Source organism: Agelaius phoeniceus, chromosome 1, assembly GCF_051311805.1.
Source record: "Agelaius phoeniceus isolate bAgePho1 chromosome 1, bAgePho1.hap1, whole genome shotgun sequence".
Taxonomy (NCBI): Eukaryota; Metazoa; Chordata; class Aves; order Passeriformes; family Icteridae; genus Agelaius; species Agelaius phoeniceus.
The window spans coordinates 134,415,205-134,422,282 of record NC_135265.1 but is presented as its reverse complement, the minus strand read 5'-3'; the positions used below and the strand labels follow the sequence as shown (position 1 = coordinate 134,422,282).

Below are 7,078 nucleotides of genomic sequence, written 5' to 3'. Positions count from 1 at the left end.
AAGATTTTAATGAAGTGGTGAAGTACTAAGCTGGCTCCTTACATGATTACTTAATGTGTCCTACATTGTTTGGTATGTGATTTCGTTCATTGGACAGATTATTTCTAATTTAACAGGTCATTACAGCTTTAGTGTAATTGTGGGAATAAAACCACATAAAATACAAGAATTTCAAAATAAATTTTACATCTCACATTTATGCAGCAATTTATTGCATTTAAAAATTACTACAGTAATTAATTAAAATTAACATAAACACACACACATCACAGGGAGCTCGTACTGAGACAGCAGCTGGATTTGGTGTGCAGAAACTCCCTGTCCCACACAGCCCTCACCATTGTGACCATTCATTGCTCCTTCCCATGTGCAAGTAGTGAAAAAGAGCAGCAAAGATCAGGCTTGGGCACCACAAGCTTTGGAAACAAATCCTTTCTGTTCCCAGTGCTGGCTGAGGCCCCAAATTCTACCAAAGAAAAGCCAGGCTCGAGATGCCAGCTAATAGCCTGGACTGTGCTTCATACACCCCTGCTGCTCGTGTCTTTCCAGCAGATGCAGCTATCACAGACAGAGCCTGACCTCACTGTGGGATTGAACTCAGGGATTCCTTCCCGGGATGCTCTAGCAGGTACCAGCAAAACGGAGCACCCTCACTGAGGTGTGTACACAGCACCTTGGACAACAGATGGCCACAATGTCACCTTGGTGACAAGATGGCAATCTTCATACAAGGGCATATGGCCACAACTACCGACTGCCTTAGTCCTGATTTAAGACTATCTCCTGTCACTGGCAAGATCCAGCTGGGAGGCCTATCAAGGTTGAGACGATGCACTTCAAATACAGAAAATCAAGCAAGACAAACAGGACTTTGAAAGAATCTGAAGAAAGGCAGCCAGATTAATCAGAAGTCAGACAAACATAAACTGTGAGAAGAAATTGAATGAACTCAAGACTCTTAAATATGAGATGGTGGCCAAAAAGCTGCAGTAGCACCCAAACATCACTGCAGTGAATGTCTACATCCATGATCAAAATTCTGTTTAGAACAGGAGCAAAGTGCCTAGAAATGTTGGAGAATCCCCATCATTAAAGCACAGGAAAAGCAGGGGGAATGGTGCAGCTAGAGTTGATCATGGATTGGAAAAGGGAGAAGCCAATCTCTCAAAGCCTCTGCTGGTCTATATATTCTGTCTTTAGGTAGTGACCTACGACACTGCACTTCCAGCTCATGCTCTATAGAGTTCCACACATAGCTAAAACTATGAGAAGGACTGGACTGCAGTTTAACTCTGTGTTGATTTGCCTGTGAAAAAGTGAGGTTATACAAAAGCTAGATTCTCAGACTACATAATTCAATTTAACTTCACTACCTTGGAAATGCATTAATTCAATGAAATTGAGGCTAAATTACACCAGATAGGAATCTCACTCCAAATTTATGCCACCGATCATATTTCATCCTCCTCTTTCAACTGACAAGGAACATCAGTCTTAGGTCAGAGCCTTATCTTAGGTCAAACTCTCAATTCTCATGCACTTAAGCTTCCATCTTCAAACACTCCTGTTTGCCTTCATCAAAATTCTTAAAAATAAAACGTCTCCATTTCTGTGTTCTCCAGCACCAAAACATACACTTGTCGGTAATTTTGCCCATTCTGTTGCTTTCATCTCTTAAATATTCAACCAGAATTCAGCATTTGCTTTCCTCTGACACTCCAACTGAGACAGTATACAGCTTGCTTAAATAAATAAAAAAAACCCCTTTGTTCTGTCATCTTTGAGAAATTCTGGATTTCCCCAGTTTACCATGAAAGGAAGCACGGCTGGTATGAAGAACCCAGATTTCTCCCAGTTCTGCAATACCCATGACATTCAAAACTCTACCACTGCTAACCACAAGAGAAGAAACATCTAGAAAGCACTGAAGCCACAGGGGCGTAAATGAGAACTGTATGAGCTGCTGAATAGCAGTGTAAAAATCCAGCGAAGTTGTTTATGAGAATTTTATACAAGAGTCATTAGAAAGGGAAATATATTGGTACTTTGGAAATTCCCACACTGTGTCAAAATGACATTCAAACTTTTAGATGTTTCTAGTAAAGTTACACCTATCATGGAACACTCCAGGCTTGCCCAAGCCACTGTTTATTGAGTGAAATACATGAACTTTCATTCAAGTCAGTGAGAGTGGCTAAATCCTGCAAACAGAAGTGCAGAGCAGCCCACAGAAGAGCCGTGCAAGCTGGCGAGCCAGGCTTAGCTTAGCAGTCTGGGGCAGTGCCAATGCTCACATCACATCTGGACTGATCCTGTGCAGAACACATGGCTCTGGTGCCTCTGTCCTACCCACCACTGCAGGGGATGATGTGCTTCTTTCTAAGAGATGCTCTGCCAAAAAATTAAACATTAGCTGACTTAGGTATTAAACTTAATACCAGCCTGAAAACTAGGCTTGTCTGAACCACACCATCTGATGCTCAGAGGTTTGCTAGTATGGTCCTGGTCTCAATGGATTGGTCAGCAGAGATTGAACCCAGCTGTCTTTAAAATGTCAGGTGTGATTTTCACATATAACATGAACCACTGCAATATAAACAAGCCCTAACATTACACATCTCCTAAAAGCAGTGTTGGACCAGCTACATACTTGTTTTATCTGAGCAGATGTCAGCATCTGCTTTAAGTAGAGAGAACTGAAACATTTGTGTTCCTTCCCTGTCCCCAGCCCCCAACCTACTCAAAACTGAGGGATAACACTGAGTGTCAGATTTTTCAGTGGCATTTTATACCAAACCAGAAAGACAGATGTTTTGATGATCCCACCCCCCCCCCCCCCCCTTACAATCTGGGCAGTCAGGCTCTTTGCTAAACTGTTCACCCTCACTATTAAAATTGATTTGCAAAGCAGCACATTGCAGCCAAAGCAAGCACAGCAGTCATTACAGAGTAGACTGCTCACACATGTTTCTGTACTTAGCCAAGCCAACTACTGATGAATGGGTCATTTTTTGTCAAGCAACTGTAAGGAACTGGTAAAGAAATAATTTGTGGCTCAGAACAGCCATGCTGACAGGTAGGCTTTGTCCTGGTCCTTTTCCTTTCCAGCAGCAGCCTGCTCAGTCAGCTGGTCCTCAACCAATTTCAATAACAGAAAAGCATGAACATTAGCTAGTCAGTTGCAAGGTCTTATGTTCAGAAACTATGAAAATGTTTAGAAAGTAAATGCACGGACACTGAAGCAGTGGGAGAGCTAGTTAAACCGTGCTGAACAACTCTAAGATAAGTAAAGAACAATAGTTCAACAAAGGAGTTCAGGTAAGAGTCAGAAATTCTACCTATGCTATGTAATGTGCTCATTCTCAAAATCTTGCAGACCACTTCTTAAAAGTCAAGATGCTTCTGAGTATTACACCTCTCCTATTAGTCTTCTTACTGTCTCGTGCTCCCTTAATTTTGGAATTTTGATCTTAATATGCTCAACTTCACTTTTTTCCCTTGAAGACAATCTTGCACTCAGGGATCCTAGTTTTTCTGTGTTAAAGACAAAGCAAAACAGAATAATGAAAAAACCAAGCAAAACCAGGGGAAAAACCCAACCCAACCCAGAAATCAGCAACACCAACAAAAAATATAAAAAATCTGATCTACTTTTCTTTTTTCTCTGAAAGTTCTCTGAAAGGTCTTGGATTAGGAGGCTGTGTTATAATAATCACAAAAATCCCGAGTCTTGGTACTAGTCATCACTTTGAGAACTGCAGCAGACTGCAGTAAAAATCATACCACAAAATTCTCACACCAGAACAGCTTCAAGAAGCCTCAGCTAGGTCCAGGATGCATTTTACTGAATAACAAATCAAGGGAGAAACCTTGCCAATAGACAGGGAGTGGCCATATTAGTCAAAAATTGTATCTGATACATTACAAATCTGGCATCAAATTCTCATCTCCATTCATAGTTACAACAGCCAAAAGAAATAATGACACCCACGAGAGAAATATTGTCTGTCAGGAACTGCATGGAGGTTATATAACAGCCTATAGTGAGCTTTCTTGCATGCATTGGAGCAATGTCCCAGCAAGGGTAAGGAATGAGGAGAGGTGCTCGGCACTCCCCCTGGACCTGCAAGACTTCAGAGGGTACACTGGAACAGTCTCAGATTTGAAACTGGAAATATTCTAGCTCTAGAAATTTTACTCCAGTGTCTTATGTGCACAGGAATCTGTGCTGCTGTAAGTGTTCTGCTCAAAGCTGTAAACAGAGAATTTATGCAGACTTAAAACCTAGACAAATGAGGAGCAATGTCCACAGAGATATCCAAGATATAATTAATACCAAAACAAATGTGGAGTTTTATTCCTCAAACCTGAAAAACAGAGTCTCATCTCTGAAGAAACACTTTTCAAACATTGGCAAACTGATTTCCTGTCCCCAAAGATGAAGGAAAAGTCCAGCCCATTCATCCAGAAGTCACCCCCAAAGGAATCCAAACCAGCCTGACTTAACAGGTAACTGTGAGAAGCATTGCTTTAAGTGTTTGGAGTTTGTCATAATTAGAAGCTGAAGAGGAACTTCTTATAAATCTAACTCAAATAAGCATTGTCATCATCTCCCTTCACAGTTAATCAATCACCTGTAAATACAAACTGTCAAACTTGATTTCTCTCTGATGGCTTACTAAAACTTGTGGCTCAAAACAGCCACCCTGATGACCACAGGGGTGAAAGTTGCAGGATCAGGACACTAGACCTCATTTCTAGGTCCAGGAGGCTCATAACCTCCCTTAAGGCACACAGCCCTGAGAACACCTATAACCTTAACAGCCACATTTCATTAGAATGCAATTAAAAGAGTTGTTTGCCCAAAGTCCTGTTCCCAAGAAGTGAAAAACCTTATAATCAGTTCTGCTGCAGAAGAAGTAAAGATGTTGTTACATGGCTTTTTCCAGAGCTTTAACTGCTCAAAAATTATTCACAGCACACAAACTCTCTACACATTCCTTTGAATTCACATTTGCTTGTGGAAAAATGGGCTGTATGTACTGGCACATAAGTTCTTCCTCTGTCCTGCTTATGCTATATCAGTTCACTAAATAGATTTAATTTTGTTTCCTCCAAAGGTATTTACCTTTGTAATTTTGGTTTTAATAATAGGAATCTCTTGTATAAATACACATACAAAATGAAAGCTCTTTAATGATGCTATGTCAGAAAAATGCCCTTTCTATGAACAGTGCAGGAAAATGTCCTTGAGTATCTTAGATACAAAAGTCCAATAAATTGAATTTATGTCTCATTTAATCTACAATGGAACAGCTAGTGCTTAAAGGGTACATATACTTCCCCTAGTCCCTTTCTTCCTGAGAAACTTTCAGATGCTGAAAATCAATTCCTTTTGTCTCCTTGTTATTCATCTGCTACACATTAAGGAGAAACTCTGGGCATTCAGTGATCCCACAATGGTCTTTCATCTCCAGAGAAGCCTGGTATGAATTAAAAACTTACGCTCCCTCAAATTACAGATGCATACTGCAGCATGCCACTGACTTATGTGCTGGTGATTTCTGCCAGTGTTCTCAGCATGCTGAAGGTAGCTCATCTGCATCTCTCAACTTAACTGACTCTTCTACAACACTGCCCATCCAGCCCATGCAAAGTGTTTAGACATGAGCATACACAAATGTAGGTCCCCATGTAACAGGGACTGTCACCGACTCTTTTCCCCAACTCCCTGATGTTTAGAAGTTATTTTTAAAAGTGTGCTACAGTCAAGATGTTAATATACAAGCAATAAATAGTTCATAAAGGTAATGCTCTTTCATTTCAGTGGTCTTGAGAAATGGAGATTATCTACAAGTAACTTCTAACTGACAAAATTTCCTTGTTATGTTTGTTTTTAAGGGCAGTTTTAACTTGGGACTCTTTTTTTCTTAATAAGCATAAAATTTAATTGCTATCTAGACTGATGCAACAGTCAAGCACACACTGCTCTTTCACTCCCAGCTTCCACACAGTCATGATGTCAGATGTCCTGTATCATAACAATTCAAGGTTTCCACTCTCAGGTCTGAAAGTACATCAAGGCTTAACATACCTATTCTTGTTTTACTCTTTGATCTCTCAGTCTATTTTTTCTTCTACCAAATGCTCTTTGCCCATTCCTCAACTCTGAAATATTCCCTGCAGCCAAAGCAATATATTCAAAATAAGGAAACACTTGCAAATTTACATTCACATTCTGTCCTACAGGAACCATCATCTTTTGCTAATTGCTTCTACATCCAATGCTTTTCCCAGACAAATTTTTAGCCACCTTGCTCTACAATCTCTATTATGAATAATTTCTTTGTTTAAATTAGATTTGTGTCAAGTGTTTTCCACTGAGCATCTTTTTATCTATTCAGTATGGTAGTTTGAAGATGAAAGCTTCTTTCTTTAAAAAGAAGCTACTGAAAAGTTCTCGGGGCTTTAGCTGGTCAGAGTGACCCTGAGATACATCAGAAAGTCTCTTTTCCCAGCCCGGCGGTCGAAGAAGGAGTCAGAACTCTTCATTTCTCAGTCTCAAGGTTGTTTATTGTATCTTATCTATAAAATTCTTTCTCCTGGCCTGCCAAGGTCCACTCAGCAGGACAGTCAGAGGCACTCTGCCTGCCCCTGGGTGGTGTTATCTTTTTATGCTAAAAACTACATGTACAATATTTACAATTACTTTCCAATACCTATCACCTATGTTAGACAGTGAGCTTCTACTCTAAACCAATCTAGAAGTACTAACATCACAGCAGAAGATGGAGCCCAAGAAGAAGAAGGAGAAAGGCTGGACACACCCAGATTCCTCCATCTTGCTCCCTGAACCCTCATTCTAGAAACCCCAAAAAATCTATTTTTCACCCCGTGATAAATTCACTATCATTCTACATAAAATTTCATGGCTTGTAATTCTTCATATAAGGTTGGTAATTGTTTTTTCCAAGGGCTAAATCAAAGGCACAGGGGTCTTGGGCTCTGTGTCAAGGTCTCCGAGCCCCCTGACAGGGTCTCAAGTCCTCCAGGGCAGCCAGAGGAATTTCCTGGGTTC

At 40.4% G+C, this 7,078-nt stretch overlaps 1 protein-coding gene across 5 annotated transcripts in view; it reads right to left on the bottom strand.

The window, feature by feature from the left end:
* RUNX1T1 (RUNX1 partner transcriptional co-repressor 1) overlaps positions 1-7,078 on the bottom strand; it is a 114,265-nt gene that overhangs the window by 6,305 nt on the left and 100,882 nt on the right. The gene's annotated exons all lie outside the window — the stretch shown is intronic.